Raw genomic sequence first — 16,776 nt, forward strand, 5'->3', positions numbered from 1 at the left:
TCCACATAATCATGGCCCATCGCTCTCAAAATAACTGATGTACTACTTATTTGATTACATATAGCACTTTGTTCTCTGCTCTTTCTCCATCAGTGGTTCTGATACCTTATATATAAAAGGCATTTACAGCTCTCATACTCCTTCCTACAAAGGGCATAAACAACATAAAAACCAACTGTTTCTGTAAAAACCTTCACTTTTAAATTTCTAGTCTGAACCTGGATTACAAGACTGACATAATTCCCTGTAACTTTAGTAATGAAGAAAAACAAATGTCAATGGACTCAACACTAATAGCATAGGGAATGACAAGCAGACAACCTTTAAAAAACTACACTGTGGCTCAATCAGGTCTGGAACTCACTATGTAGCCCAGGCTGGCTTCAAACTCAAGGCAATCCTCCAGTCTCAGCCTCCTAAGCACTGGAATTACAGGTGTGAGCCACCACATTCAACTAGCAAAAAATATTTAAGATTTATTTTATTCTCAGTTATGTGTATGGGGAGTGTAAATGATGTGAATGTGAGTGCAGGTGGCCAAGGAGGCCAGAAGAGGAAGTCAGACCCGCTAGAGCTATAGGTAATTTGAGTAGTCTGACATGGGTGCTGGGAACCAATCTCAGGTACCCTAGAAGAGCAGCAAGTTCTCTTAACTGCTGAGCCATCTCTCCAGTACCCAAGTAATACATCCTGATTAATTAAATAAAATGCAAGATTTTTTTCAGACAAAAATTCTAAACTGGTTTCTAAATAGGTTATTTCTACCTCTGACACTTCACCAAATTACACAATTTCATTTCTACAAGAATCACAATTCATTATTATGTAAACATTAATATGTGCACCCAAGTTTCACCCAGTATGTTTTGGATTTTGTTTTCTTCAGTGCTGGGAGTCGAACCTACAGCCTTCCTGCATGTTAGGCAGGTATACTACCAACATATCCATCCCAGTAGCCAGGATCTAACTGAATCTTCAAAATTGAAAACTAGCCAGCCTGGTCTCCAAAGCAAGTTCCAGGAAAGGCGCAAAGCTACACAGAGAAACCCTGTCTCAAAAAAAAAAAAAACTGAAAACCAGCCTGGAGTTGTGGTGAATGCCTGTAATCCCAGGGCTGAGGAGGCACAGGCAGTCAGATTTCTGTAAATTAAAGGCCAGCCTAGTCTTCATAGTGAGACCCTGTCTCAATATCAAAGAGGGGGTAAAAATGTGAGGGTAAAAGTGTGGAGCTTGTTCTAGCTAATCTAAAATCACAACTACTCATTGTACCAACCAACTATTCAGCGTCTACATATAGATAATTTAATCTCTAATTTTATGACTATAAATTCAACTATACACTTTATCAATTAACTATCATAGCCTCTATTTCCTACCAATCTCTACAAGCAGAAGTTTTTCTAGTAAATAAGAGTCTGCTCATGAAGTAAACATAAAAACAGGCAGTGATCTCCAACTACTGAAACTAATCAATGTATTTCTCTCTTGGGTTACAGAAAGGCACTCCCTTGGCCATTTCCCCAAATAAATTAGGTAAGCATTAGGAAAGTTACTGTTTAAATTTCATTTTATGACAGTTTCCTCTTCTTCCATGAGTAAACCATTGAGAGTCCTGCCTCTCATTATATCATAATATGTATCCATCAAAGGACCTGTTTTCTGAACAAGAAATAGCTTAAGTCATAATGATAAGGGCTGTGACTACTATAATCTAATAGGAAGCAAGAATCCAGAAAAGCCGGGTGGTGGTAGCGCACGCCTTTAATGCCAGCACTCAGGAGGCAGAGGCAGGCGGATCTCTGTGAGTTCAAGGCCAGACTGGTCTCCAAAGTGAGTTCCAGGAAAGGCGCAAAGCTACAGACAAACCCTGTCTCAAGAGAAAAAAAAAAAAGAATCCAGAAAAGACTCAGGTTTATTGTGCTAAACTGTGAAATGCTGACGTGAAGAACACTGAATACCGCTCACTCTCAGTAACATCTCCCAACAAAGTAAGACACATTCTCCCACAAGGTACCAGAAGCACAGTTTAAAAGCACTTGACATTTACAATATTCCTTGGAAATGGAGGGACGTACGTAATGAAAAAAAACCCTACTTCATTTTGAAAGTGTTTAATAAAGACTACGACAAAGCCAGGTGTGGTCGTGTATGCCTGTAATCCGAAGCACCTGAGTTTGAAGCCAGCCTGGTCTACAGAGTGAGTTCCTGGAACAGCCTACACTAAGAAACCCTGTCGGAGTGGGGGGAGGAAAAAAAACTGCAATAAGTACACATGAAAATGAAAAATAAGAGCAATCTACAAGAAAGCCAGGCATGGTAGGTCAAGTCTCTGCAGTCTCAGCTCTTGGAAGGCTAAGACAGAAGAATCCACAGTAAATTGGAGGCTAGCCTGGAATAGGGTGAGCCCTTGCCTTAAAAAAAATCTAGAAAACAGGGACAGCCAGATAACTCGACAGTGCTAATAGCACAAGCGGGTCAACTGAAGTTTGATCCCAGCAATCCACAGTGGGAGAACCGAGTCCCAAAGGCTGTCCTTTGACCTCAAAGCGGGAGCGCGCACGCACATACGCACACTTTTCTTAAGTCCATTTTTTTAATCCAAAATTAAGCATCTCCAGTGAATACAATGAAAACAAAATGGATCAAGGTCTATCGAAAAGCAAGGTGTAAAAGACAGATGCACTTTAAAACATGTATAATTTTCACACAATTAGCTCCAACAGAACGGTTCAGTTTGTTTTATCCACTCAAAGCCATCAACCACAACCACCTGCAACTATTACTCTGAAATGTGCCTGGCAAAGAAACTACCTGAGTCCTGGGCCTTTTCTTAAGAAGTCAGCTTAAAAATGAAAAGTGGTACAAAGACACCAAGCACAAGGGGGGGTAGGGGGCCCGCAGGAAAAATTTAAAAACTGAAGACAGCACTTTTAAGAGTCTAAGAGTAATGAAACAGACTCCCTCATGGTTGCTACAGAATGAAGTTGTCTAAACACCAACATCTTCCTTCTTGTGTGTAAAACCTGATTCACTCACGCTCACAATTTACCTACCCCAAGTCAACGCAAAGGGGCTCTTCCCTCCGCGAATTCCACTCATCATCCGGCCAAAAAAAAAAAAAAAAAGCCTCAAAACCCTAAAGTGGCAATGTGAGATCTGCTTCAGTAGCCCCTCCAGCTACCTCGAGGGCAACATCCACGCTTCATTTTCCTCTTTGAAATACAACCTTTCTTCTATCTATCTCACCAGGTCCAAAATAATAAAAAGATCATCTTAAACATTTTACATCAGAGCTACCTTGGCCGCACCCCAAACTCCAAGGCTGCCCCCCAATACCCCCGTCTCCCCACATCATGCCTCCCACCTCCAGTCTCGGAGCGCCCAAAGCCCCCACCTCCCACAGCGGAGGTCCCCGCCGCCAGCGCCTTCGCTCCCGCCCAATCCCGGAGCTCCGCAGGGCGCGGCCGCCGGTGGGCTCGGGTGCGCTGGGGCGGGGTCCACCCTCCCGACCTCCCCATCCTTCCCGCCCACCCCCCCACCTCAGCCCCCGGCCCGATCAGGAGGGGGAGGGGTCCCGAAACCTCACCTACAGCTCCGCCCCTCCCCAGGGGCGCTCTGCAGGGCCGGGAACGCCGAGCCCGGTAGGAAACGGCAAATGCCTCGGCGCCTGCGACCGCCGGACAGCTCGAGGTCCCGCCTGACGCGCGGGCGGCTGCCGACGCGGCCGCCTCACTCTCCTCGGCGCCGCCGCTGCCGCTGCCGTTGCTGCTGCTGCCTCCGGGACACCCTGCCGCCGCCACTATCACAGCCGCCGCCGCCGCCGCCGCCGCCGCCACAGCCACAGCTACAGCACGACCGGCGCCCGCGACGTCACCACGCCCCGCCCTCCGCGCACACCTAGCCCCGCCCCCGGGCGCCCGCGCGGCGCCCGCGCCCCGCCTCCCGCTCTCGCGGGCCGCCGGGCTTTCCCTCGTCCCTCTGGGAAGCGCCTGGCGACGCGGCTCAGGGAGGGGGGACGGCGCGGCAGGATCGCGAAGCGCGGCGCTTCGAGGCCACGAAGGTAACTGGGCGCCGAGGCCGAGCTGAGCCACACGCAGAGCCGCCCCCCGCATACACACACACCCACGGCCGAGCGTCCACGGGAGAGCCGGGGCCGCGATGGCGAGCCAGGAAGGTGCGGGCGAGGAGGGGCGGCGTTTGTCTCCTCCTGCTTGCCGTAGGACGTGGACTGCTGGAAGCCCCAGGAGTGGGGTGGCCTTTCCCAAACCTGGAGTCGCCCCGCCCCCTCCTTGGCAGGCCCGTTACCCGGACCCTGGGATCGCCGCCACCTTAGGAAATAACTCTGGGGCTTGTCACTTAGAGCCGCCCCGGCTGCCTGGGCACCCTTTGTCCAGGAGAAGTTAGCTTGCCCCTCACACTTGGCTTTTGCGAAATGTGGGCTGCGGAAGGCAATACTCTGAGTCATCTGGGCTGTCCGAGCGGTCATCGTAAAGGACCCTCGGCTCAGTGGGTGGCTTTTCTGCAGCGATCATGCCGGGGAGGAAGAGCGTGGGCGGAACCTGATGTCCACATGCGCTGCGTGCGCTGTGCCAAATGCTTCACCACGTTACCTTTTTTATTTAGCCCTCACACCAAGCAAGGCGAACTACGAAGCAGCTGCTGCCTTATTTTAGACAACCCAGTTCTCTGGCACAGAATCTCAACCTTTTCCTTTTGTCAGGTGCAGGCAAAAATACAGAGGTAGGGACAACGCAGTCATTGATTTTGAAATGGAGATAAGCTATCTCTAAGTCTAAGGGTGGTGTGAATTATACTCATCCCCACACTCCCAGGGTTTATTAAGCTAATTTAAAATGCCTTTGAGATGAGAGGAGTTAAGACTCATCGTTTTACTCATCCTTAACCTCCCACCATCATAATTAGCCAGCTTACACTGTTCATAATCTCATTAACATTTTCCCCCATCCAGCCGTAGTATTCACATTCATTCACCAGATTCTGTTTTGTCCTTCCCAGATTCTCTAGTTGTTCCCTCCCAAAATGCACTTGGATCATGACAGCGCTTGGGCATGCTGAACTGAGTCCCCTTCAGTACATCTAACATATGACAACCAATTGTTAGAGTGTGTGCAGCCAAACAAGACACTGTAGAGCAGCCAGAGAGGAATCTTAGAAGATTTCATTTCTGGGGCTGGGAAGACGAGGCTTAGTGGGTAAGAGTGCTTGCTCTGCAAGCATCAGGACCTGAGTTTGAATCCCCAGGACCCACATAAAATCCAAGCATGGCTTCGGGTGTTTGTAACACCAGCACTGGGGAGGGAAGACAGGTTGATCCCAAAAGTTTTGCAAAAAAAAAAAAAATGAACTTCTGATTCAGTGAGAGACCCTGTCTCAACGCAGTAAGGCTGAGAGCAGTGGAGGAAGACAGCTGATGTCCTGCTCTAGCCTTTGCCTGCGCGCGCACACACTGACAAATTGAGATTGAGACTTCATTTCTTAGACATCTAGGTACTCACCCATTAAAAGCCATTCTTCTTTGACTATTTTTCCAGATCCTTCTCTGCATAGTAAGTAGAGAGAAGCTGGCCTGCTAAAGGTGTCTGTATCTCTGTGTTGGGGCTTGTCTGGGATGCCCTGGAACTCACAACAGTAGCTGGTTCAGTCTCCCAAAGGATGGTACTGCAAGCATGGGACACAACGTCTAGTACTCTCGCTGTGATTTATGTTTGCTTGGCACCTGGCTGCCTCCCTTTTTTCCAATTTCTCTCTTTTGGAATGAAAATATCTATCCATGGTTTCCTGGAAGCGTGTAACTTACATAGTTCTTAGCTAGAGAGAATTTGCCTCAGGATAACTCATCCCAACCCATACATAATTTAGATAATACACACTGAATACCTCTTATCTGAAATGTTGGGACCAGAAGTGATTCAAATTTTCCTTGGTTTTGTTTTAATTTGTTTTGTTTGGGGCAAGAGATTCAAATCAAGGTTTCTCTGTCTGGCTGTCCTGGCCTCAAATTTAGAGATCTACCTCCCAAGTGCTGGGACCAAAGGTAGGTGTCACTACCTTCCAACCTGGGGTGGGAATAGATACTGGTGTACCTATAGACTGGTATCTTGAGGATGTGGCACCCAAGTTCTATACCCAAAGTTAATTTATTTCATATGTACCTCTTTCAGGAATATGTCCTGAAAGTCATTTCATACAATAGTTTTAATTTGTGCATAAAGCAGGGCTTTATAATATGAAAGTTTCTACCTGTGATACCAAGTTTTGACCATGGTGGTCAAAAACTTTCAGCTTTTGCAGCATTTCAGATTTTTTTTTTAATTAATGATGCTTAATCTCTTTGTTTGCTTTAATTTGGGGAAATCTTTTTTATTAGTTGTTTTCTAGTCCCTCCTGGGGTGGGAATCTCAATGTATTGCCTAGACTGGTCTTGAACCACTGGGCTCAAATGATACCATTTCACATTATAAAAGCCCTGCTTTATATACAAATTAAAACTATTGTATGAAATGACTTTCAGGATATATTTCCTGAAAAAGGTACATATGAAAGCCTCAGTCTCCCAAATGCTGAGACTACAGGCTAGTGACGCCACACCCATTTAACCTGTGTTTAGTTAGGTAAGATTTTGAACATGAATGATCTCTTGGCATGCATACACTGCATTTTTCATTTGAGGGGAGACATAAATCTGAGTGGTCTGGAAGACAGAATTGTATGAGTTGAGTTAAGATCCTTTGAAATTCAGATTTTGAAATTTTAATCCTCAAAGAGGTCATCTTCAGTCTGGTGTGGTGACACTAACCGACTAACATGAGACACTATCACATCAAAAGCAAACACCTGAATGTAGTGGCCATGCCTGTAGTTCCAACGCTGTGGAGGCTGAGACTTGAGCTTTAGTGAGCCTGTGCTATTTAGTGAAGCACTGTCTCAAAATCAAATAAAATGAGCCTAGGAGGGGGCCTAAAGATAGATGAAAGGGCAACATGGATTTGGGGAAACGATTTGTAAATCATATCTCTTCCATGTCTAGAACTCAGCAATACAAAGACAACCCATATTTAAAGAATGATAGAATAATCTGAATAGATATTTTCCCAAAGATATCTTAAATAGTCAAAAAGAACTGGAGAGGTTAATTGTTCAACATCTTTAATCATTAGAATTAGTTCTAGGCCAGGCAGAGATATAGAGCAAAACACTGTCTCAGCACTCAGGAGACTGAAGTGGAAAGATTGCTGTTTGAAGCCAGCCCGGGTTACAGGATGAGACTCAGTTTCCAAAACAATAAAAGATTGGCAAGAGGCCCTAGGTTCAATACCCAGTACTGAAAGCAGCAACAACAAACTTTCTAAAAAGCTGTACACACCACTAATGCATAGATCTCGTATGAAAACTTAGTACATAGCCCTTCTTCCCTGTGGGCAGATTGGAAATGGAGCTTTTATTGTGGGTGACCACTCATACGGTTAAAATTAAGACCTACAGCCAGTTACGGAGGTACACACTTCTAATCCCAGTCACTTGGGAGGAATACAGAAGAATCAGGAGCTCAAGGCCCCCAAACTACAAAAGAACCCTACCATTTAAAAAAAAAAAAAAAAAAAAAAAAAAAAAAAAAAAAAAAAAAAAAGTAGTCCATGGTTCTGTAATCCTATAATCCCAATACTTACAAAACTGAGGAAGAAAATACAGAGTTTGAGGCCAACCTGGGCTACATGGTAGACTCTCTAAAAAATAATAATAATAAAACAAAATTTTAAGATGGTCTGTTACCAAAATACGTAGAAAAGTGATTATGAGAGAGAAACTCAAATGTTTACCAGAATTACTGAAATTTGGACCAGAGAGATGGCTCAGTGGATAAAGATGCTTGCTGCCAACCCAGGACCCACATGGTAAAAGGAGAGAACCAACTCTTCAAAAGGTCTTCTGAGTTCACATGCATGTTGTGATACATGTATACACACACACAAAACACACACACACACACACACACACACACACTAAATAAATGTAATACATACTTAAAAGAGTTACTAATCATTAAAACTTCAGTCATGCCAGGCAGTGGAGGTACACGCCTTTAATCTCAGCACTCAGGAGGCAGAGGCAGACCTCTGCGAGTTCAAGGCCAGCCTGGTCTTCTCTTCCTGGAGAGCCAGGGAAAGAAATCCTGTCTACAAAACAAAACAAAAACAACTTAAGTCACATTAGATACATCTAAGAACAAGTAAAAAAGAAGATTCGGCTTAAGAAGGTATCTATAAAATGAAAAAAATGTAGGTTAAAGACACACAAGAACTGAGTGTGGTAGTGTGGTTTGTACTCCCCAATACTGTGGATTCTGGGACAGAAGACAAGGTCTCTTTGCCTATAGAGTGCAATAATGTGGGCAACTTAGGAGACGCTTTCTTAAATAAAAAGTAAAAGAAGGCTGGAAATGTAGCCTAGTGGTAGGGTGCTTACCTAGTATGAATGAGAACCCAGATTCAATCACTACCACAGAAATATTTTTAGCAGTTGTCGTTTCTTTGGGCCAATACAAATGCCACAGACTGGATAGCTTTAAACAATAAAAATGTATTGTTTCACGGCTTTGGGGCTGAGGAAATAGCTCAGTAGTAGAGCTCATGATTAGCATACATGAAGCTCTGGGTTTAACCCCCAATTCCTAGCACCTCAAAAAAATTCTGAGATATCAACAGGGTCATGCCCCTCTGAAACCTGTAGGGAGGTGCCTTCCAGCCTTTTCCTGGCTTCTGGTGATTGCCTAGAAATTCTTGGCATTCCTTGAACTGCAGTTCCTGGTTTCAGCCTCTGCCTGCTTATCACATGTATTCCCCGTCTGGAGGTTGAATGTCTTCTGTGTTTATTTTGAGAAAGGGTTGACCATGTTGCCCAGGCCAGCTCCGACTGCCTCTGCTCAAGTGATCTTACCATCTCAACCAAAATTCCCCCTCCTCAAACCACTCCAGGACAGATTACTTTGCAGAGTTTTGTTTTGTTTTCCTAGGCTTTTCCCACACAAATCTGTGCAAGTTTTCAACATTAGAATTCTTAATTCTGTTAGGAAGATCAGGCCTCATGCCAACAAAATGTCATCAAATCTCCTAGATTACTATTCAAGAACAGAATCCACCTTAAGCATTGTTCTGGAAACAGGGCAAATCGACTCATTAGGATCTGTGCTCATTACAGAATCAGACTGGCGCAGCTGATTGACAGCTTCCTCAATGAAACATTTGATCAACAGTGTGCTTAAAAGTCAAACTACTCTAACCATTTCCAAGCAAGTAGATTCTGTGTTTAGGAACACTCAGCAGTGTTTCATTCATAACTAGAGAGAGAACAAAACACTATCAATTCAGAAGCTATTAAAAAAAACTACCGTGAGGACAATAAATACAAACTTCAGTCAAGGTTGCTCTTTCCCCGATTGCTTAAATCCCACAGTATTGGCAAATAACTGCTAATAAGATGCCAGCTCTTGAAACCCCGTGTTTCTGGTCCATTACCATTAAATATTTTCAGAATACTGGGTTGTTTCATCCATTCATATATTATTCTTCCACCTGGCTATCTGAGGAAGCTGGGTAGGCCTCATTCTGGGCAGTCATTCTTTTGATCATGTACATGACATGGTGGAAGGAAGACCAGGAAGGGTGAAGTCAGAACAGCTCAGATGCATTTTAGGATCCCAGAACGTGTAAATCACAAGATGGAAAAGCGACAGATTCGCCTTTGAACCCACATTCACACAATGGATATCAGTGACAGTAGCTGCTAAAAGTGAACTTTAGGGTGACCATACTTAGTGAGCCCACTTTGACTTAGTGATAAATCCTCTTATGGTATTACTTGGGTAGCTAGTAAAGACGTGGCTCTCCAGTAGAGCGTAACTCCTGAAGAGCATCACATAGCCTATGGCTTCCATAGAGTTCAGCAGCATCTCAGTCCACTAATTCTTCAGGAATCATCCCTGCAATCACCACTGGAGAGTTCATTCTTTTCATTTTTGAGACATTCAGTTTTGTTGTTTACCTTCCAAGTGAGCTCAGATCAATAAAAAGGCCACATCCCCATGTCCTTAAAAAGAAAATTAAGCCCAGGGACAGTCCCCTGCATGGGGACCTGGGGTATAAGATTAGTACATAAACCCACAGTACAGTATGCATTGCCTTAATTGGGAAGGGTTGAGGTTTCTGTATGTTTGTTTGGTTGGCTGGTTTTAAGGTGTTTTTTCCCCTCTGTTTTTGGGATTTGGGGTATTTGTTGGTTTGGTTTTGCTGTAGTTTTTGTTTGTCTTTTGGTGAGAAAAAAAAAACACTATAGTGTGAGAAAAAGCCAATGATAGGACAATAAAAGCAAGAACCATTACTAAAATGGCAATGTACAAATAAGCAGTCATTTTCTTATAAGGAGTCAACTTGTAAAAGAACTAAATTGCCATTGCAAAAAGTACCTGTGTAAATTAGAAACTTGTTTTTAATAACATTAATAGAGAATGTGTTCTAGAAAGTGTACATAACTGGATGTAAAATTCTGAAAACAATAGAACAGTCCCAGATGGCTAGCTGAGGCCAACCTTTAATGAGAATGAAAGCCTTGCCTGTGGGGAATTTTGGATGCTATCTGCAGAAATAGTACAATGTGCATAAACAGAATCGAGGTGTTTTCTCAAGTGTTGTAAAGTCTCATATACTTGTTTTCTACATGTTTTTCCATTTCACAGCAGAAGTGGCATAAAATACCCAAACAGAAGAGAGCTTGCATGCAAGATACCTAACCTCTTCATAATGATAATGCATCCACTTCAAAATGATTGCACCATCATTACATCCAGGTGTTGGGGTCCAGATGATCTATAGTTCTTTCCTCAAACACAAACCTTGACCCAGAAATGGCCCTGTGACTTTGGAAAACTGCAAGCATGAGACAAAGCCTAGGAAGAGTGTTCTCTGGGGCCAGACAAGGCCAAAAGGACAGAGAAATGCAAAAGGAAGAAGTCAGATAAGGGGAAAAGATAGTATTTACAGAGAAGTGTGGAAGGAAGAGTGCAGTTAAGGGCCAAAGATACTGTTTGATCAAGCTCTGCTAACAGTGCTCTCTCTAGGAGCCAGGTAAACAGTGGGGAAAATAAAAAATGGTTTATTCTTGTAGTGAGTCCAGAGTCTGTGTCTCTGTCTCCCATTACCCTCCTTTCATCTTCCCCATGATGCCCATAGTGTTGCTGGCCGTAGCGCCAGGACTTGGTACAACTTACAGGTGGTGGTCCTGGACAGCACAGGCCCAGTACCAGCACCTAGAAAGCAGCCACCATCTTCTATGTCTTTTTTTTTTTCCTTGCATGTTTTTCCTTTATTTTTCTTAACTGCTGTTGTTGCTGCTGATTAAGAAAACTGGTAACAGGCCGGACATAGTGGCACATGCCTTTAATCCAGCACTCAGGAAATACACATTTTAATCATTAAACAGAGCTCTCTGTCAATCAGTGTTGAAAACCTTCAGTCTTCTGGACTGAAGAAAGCATTGTTTGGGGTTAGCAAGAGGACAGTTAAAGCTTGTCACCAAACTTGAGGACCTGAGTTCTGTCCCCAGGACCCATATGGTGGAAGAAGAAAAGCAACTCCAGAAAGTTGTCTTCTGACCTCCACTTACAGGATGTGAAACATGAACATAATAAAATGCAATTTTTTTCTTTTTTTTTTTTAAACAGTGTTGCAATATGTAACTGGCTTTCTTGAACCTCACTGTGTACCCCAGGCTGGGCTTGAATTTACAGAAATGCCTATCTGCCTCTGCCTCCCAAGTGCTGGGATTAAAGGCTTATGCCACCACTACCAGCCATAAACAAGCAACCAAAAAAAAAAAAAAAAAAAACCTTCCATGAGACTAGCCAACAGTCAACCACAGAAAAATCAAATTAAACCACCACTAAAGATTACTCCAGCTGTGTTATTAAAACTTAAGTTTCCTCTTTTGAAAATGGTTTGGGTATAATTTTACTGTTTTTAATTTCCTTAGAGCTGGAGAGAGGGCTCAGCAGTTAAGAGCACTAACTGTTCTCCCAAAGAACCCACATGACAACTGACTACCATCTGTGACTCCAGGACTCCAGTTCTTTTTGCCTGTAAAGACAGAAGAGGGCATTAGATCCCTGAAACTGGGGTTGCAAAGGGTTATGAGCTGCCATGTGGACATTGGGAGCCAAATCCAAGTCCTCTGCAAGAGCAGCAAGTACTCTCAACCACTGAGCCTCTCTCCTGCCTATATTAACTTTTTCAAGAACTGTATTAGCCTGCCTTCTATTGCTGTGATAGAGCACTGGCTAAAGCTACTTTAGGAGGAAAGGGCTTATTTGACTTACTGTCTTACACAGCCCATGGAGAGAAGCCAGGGAGGGACACTGCTCACTGGCTTGCTCCTCGGGGCTTGCTTAGCCTGCTTTCTCATACGGTGCAGTACCACCTGCACAGTGGTGACACCACCCACAATAATACGGGCCCTCTCACATCAGTCAATTAAGAAAATGCCTTACAGGACTAGAGAGATGGCTCAGACGCTAAGAGCACTGGCTGCTCTTCCAGAGGTCCTGAGTTCAATTCCCAGCAACCACATGGTGGTTCACAACCATCTAGAATCAGATCTGGTGCCTTCTGGCCTGCAGGCATACATGCAAACAGAATACTGTATACATAATAAATAAATCTTTAAAAAAAAAGAAAGAAAGAAAGAAAAGTCCCTACAGACCAATCTAATAGAGGCAATTTCTCAGTTGAGAGTCCCTCTTTCCAAATTTGTCTTATGTTTGTATGAAATTGACAAAAAAAAAAATTAACAAAACACAAATTACAATCTGAAAATAATATAATGTAATGAAAAGTTGTGAATTGTCTGTGTCTGCTTTTACACTAATATGCCAGAGTTGAATAGTTGTAATGGAGACTAATATTGCCCCAAAACACAATACTTACTGCTAGCCTTTGCTGACACTACTAAATCTCTTTATTTCTATTTTTGTTTAAAAAAAAAAAAAAGGGCCAGGCAGTGGGGGGGGGGGGAGTGCACACCTTTAATCCCAGCACTCTGGAGGCAGAGGTGGGTGGATCGGATCTCTGAGTTCAAGGCCAGCCTGGTCTACAGAGCAAGTTCCAGGACAGCCAGGGCTACATAGTGAGACCCTGTCTGAAAAAAAAATGATAATAATAATAATGCATGTTTGAACAATGAAATAGTACTAGAAGTTTATATTATTTTACTGATTTATTTCAGGAGGGGGCTTTGAGATAGGGTCTCATATAGACACCAAGGCTGACTTTGAAGTCCTGATGCTTCTGCCTCCATCTCCCAGGCTGGAATCTATGTGTGTGCCACCACACTCACCTCTAGACCTGTAAACTCTTACAGATACTCTTTACACAGACTCTTTACTTTTCTCTTGCTGTGATAAAATACCTCGACCACAGCTGTTTAAGGAAGGAAGTTTATTTGGGCTTAACAGTTCCAGAGGGATAAGAGACATGGCAGCTGGAGCAGGAAGCTGAGAGCTTACATCTTCAAAACCCAAGCACAAAACAGAGAGAGCCAAATGCAAGCAGGGCCAGTCTTAAGCTCTCAAAGCCCACCAGAGACATACTTTCTTTAGCAAGGCCACACCTCATAAACCTCCCCAAGCAGTGCCACTGTGGACCAAGTGTCTAAACGCCCACGACTATGGAAGACATTCCTCATTCAAACCATACTAGCCTGTTCTTGTAACTCAAGTATGGAAGGAAAGTTATCATCAAACATCACCCTCATTTATTGTCATTATCATGCCAACTTTTTTTGGAGACAAGCTCTTACTATATAACACAGACTGACCTGGGATTTACTAGATAGCCTAGGTTGACCTCAGATTCATGGTAATCTTCCTGCCTCAGCCTCCCAAGTCCTGGGATTACAAGCACTTGCTACTATACTTGGTTGGTCTTTCCAACTCTACCAATGTTCCTTCTTTGTTTGTTTGTTTGTTTGTTTGTTTGAGACAGGGTCCCATGGAGCTAAATCTAGACCTGCAAATGCTGGGTTTGCAAACATGCACAACCACACCTGGCCACCATTGCTCCCCGCCCCCCCCCACACACACACACACACAGGGTTTCTCTACATACTCTGGCTGTCCTGGAACTTGATTTGTAGACTATGCTGGCCTCAAACAGAGATTCGCCTGTCTCAGCTTCCCAAATGCTGGGATTATAGGAGTATGCCACCACCACCACCCAGCCTGGTCACAGGTTTTTTTGTTTCTGTTTTGTTTTGTTTTTCTTGGCTTATTAATGTGTAGGAATGTTTGGTCTGATTGAGTGTATGTGCACTATTTTCCTGTCTGATACCTGGGAAGGCCCAGAGAGGGTTGTAGAGTTTTTCTGGTCCTGCCTGGCCCACGGTCAGGACAAATCTTTCTCAGGCGCCAGTCCCGCAGCTGCTCAGACCCAACCAAGTAAACACACAGAGACTTATATTTCTTATAAACTGTATGGCTGTGGCAGGCTTTGTGCTAATTGTTCTCATATCTTAAATCAACCCATTTCTATTAATCTATAAGTTGCCACGTGGCTTGTGGCTTACTAGTATCTTAACATCTGCTTCTCATCGTGGGGACTGGTAGCATCTCCTCACTCAGCCTTCCTGGTCCCAGAATTCTCTTCTCTGCTTGTCCCACCTATACTTCCTGCCTGGCTACTGGCCAATCAGCATTTTATTTACACAGAGCAATATCCACAACAGAGGGTGATCCTCTGAACCTAGAATTACAGATGGTTGTGAGCTGCCATGTGGGTGCTGGGAATAAAACCCATATCCTCTGGAAGAGCAGCCAGCCTCTAAGCCACCTAGCCATTCTCTAGCACCACAGCTGTATTCTTAATGTTTAGAACAAGGTTAACTCAAGAGAAGGGCTAGTAATATGAGAGAGATGGTTTGCTTGGTTTTAGTGTTTTTGTTTTTTTTTTTTTTGTTTTGTTTTTGTTTTTCTTTTGAGACAATCTCTCGTATAGCTGGCCTCAAATTCCCTGAGTAATCTAGGCTAACCTTAAAATTCTGATCCTTCTTCCACCTCCTACTGCTGGGATTTATGTAGTCCTGGGGATAGAACCCAGCACTTCGTGCATTCTAGGCAAGCAAGCACTCTACATTCCCACCTCTTAAAATGTGTTAAATGAATAAAATTTAACTCTTTTTGGAGGTGCTGGGAATCAAACTGAGGGCTGACGTCAGCAAGTAGTCTACCACTAAGCTACACCCTTAGCCTGAAAATTATATACGTAAATGCAATAGGCTATAGGCTGGAGAGATGGCTCAGCAGTTCAGAGCATTGGTTGCTGTAAGCCCCTGGAGCCACACGAGTGGCCAGGCCCCTCCCCCAGGACCTCTAACTGCCAAGCTCCACCCACAGGACACTAACTGCCCTAACTGCTGGACCCTGCCCCCACCCTGCAGAGCAAAAAGCCCAAATCCCATGAAATCCCACCAGTCTCCATCTGAAAAGTTCCACCCTCCTCCCAAGAAACTCTATATAAGCTCTGTATCCTGTTCAGTTTGCTGCTGTTTCTCACTGGAGCACAGGCAACCACCCTCCTGGTTTTTTCCCTCCTAATAAATTTCTTGTGTGAGGTTTGTTGTGTGGTGTGACTTTGTGGTATTCCTTGGCTCCGGGCTGCCAGGATACCTTTCCATCCAAGCTTACAGTTCTTCCAGAGGACCCAGATTCAGTTCTCAGCACCTACCCGACAGGCTGTACCACTACCATCAAGCAGAAGACAAGGATAGGAAACAGCCACAAAAGTACCCTATCTACCCACCCATCCCAACAATGGGACAAAGTCTTGGAGCCATGCCAGATGACTAATAACTACCATGGTGATGCTTAAGGAAAATGCTTAGCACCTCCTGAAGCCAGATGCCTTCCTGCCACTGAAGCACCCCACCCACCTCTGTTTTCTACACACGAGCTCTGAATCACTACATTCATTCTGTGCCACCCAGGTCCCTCCAATTCAGCCTGTCTTGCATGTGAAGATCAGAGGTCTAGCAGCCACTTCATTCCCTAGCCATTTGTTAGTATTCTGTGGTGGGTAATAATTTCACAAAATGATGCACTGCCATACCCCATTCCACAGGTTCTTACATTGTGACTTTGATATTCTGTCTTTGAGAGGGGGGTTGTTTTCTTCAGAGACTGGATAAAATCAGAGCTAGTGCAGCTTTCTGCTTTTTGAGAATGCTGGCTCTCAGTGTCCAGTCATATGCCAGGGAAAAACTCCAGGCAGCCTGTGAAGAAGCCCATGCAGAGAGGAACATGGACTGAGCCCGGAACTCAGCTGCACTCTGGGCCAGGAGCCAGCACTTCCTTGCCAGCCATGGAGTGAGCTGGCTTGAAAAACAGATCTGGCAGCCCCCAGCCAGCTACCCTGACTTATGCCACAGAGTGAGAGGTAAAGCTACCCAAAGCAAGATTCATGAGCAACATAAGTGATGACATACTCCTAACAAAGGAGTAAATTAATATGCATGAAACCCATTTTGCCAAAATGATACTTCTTGGTAGATTTATTTTATATTGTTTTTAAAATTGTATATATGCAAACATATACATATATACTAAATATATATGTATCTGTGTGGTTATGTACACATGAGTGCAGGTAATCTGCAGAGTCCAGAAAAAGGTGTCAGATCCCTTGGAACTGGAGTTACAAGCAATAGTAAGACAATCAT

General features: G+C 44.1%; 2 protein-coding genes across 11 annotated transcripts in view; one reads left to right on the forward strand and one right to left on the reverse strand.

The window, feature by feature from the left end:
• The window catches only part of Erc1 (ELKS/RAB6-interacting/CAST family member 1), a 332,548-nt gene extending 328,822 nt beyond the window's left edge, over positions 1–3,726 (reverse strand). For 9 of the 10 annotated variants that reach the window (XR_013050122.1, XR_013050121.1, XR_013050124.1 and 6 more), the window contains exon 1: positions 3,587–3,726. The gene's annotated coding sequence lies outside the window, so the exon portion shown is untranslated. The remainder of the gene's footprint in view (positions 1–3,586) is intronic. The other variant, XM_076567796.1, reaches the window with a different exon arrangement.
• A 243-nt stretch (positions 3,727–3,969) lies between these two features.
• Rad52 (RAD52 DNA repair protein) overlaps positions 3,970–16,776 on the forward strand; it is a 67,880-nt gene continuing 55,073 nt past the window's right edge. Inside the window, exon 1 of the mRNA XM_076567799.1 lies at positions 3,970–4,060. The gene's annotated coding sequence lies outside the window, so the exon portion shown is untranslated. The remainder of the gene's footprint in view (positions 4,061–16,776) is intronic.

This window comes from Peromyscus maniculatus, chromosome 3 (genome assembly GCF_049852395.1).
Source record: "Peromyscus maniculatus bairdii isolate BWxNUB_F1_BW_parent chromosome 3, HU_Pman_BW_mat_3.1, whole genome shotgun sequence".
NCBI lineage: Eukaryota > Metazoa > Chordata > Mammalia > Rodentia > Cricetidae > Peromyscus > Peromyscus maniculatus.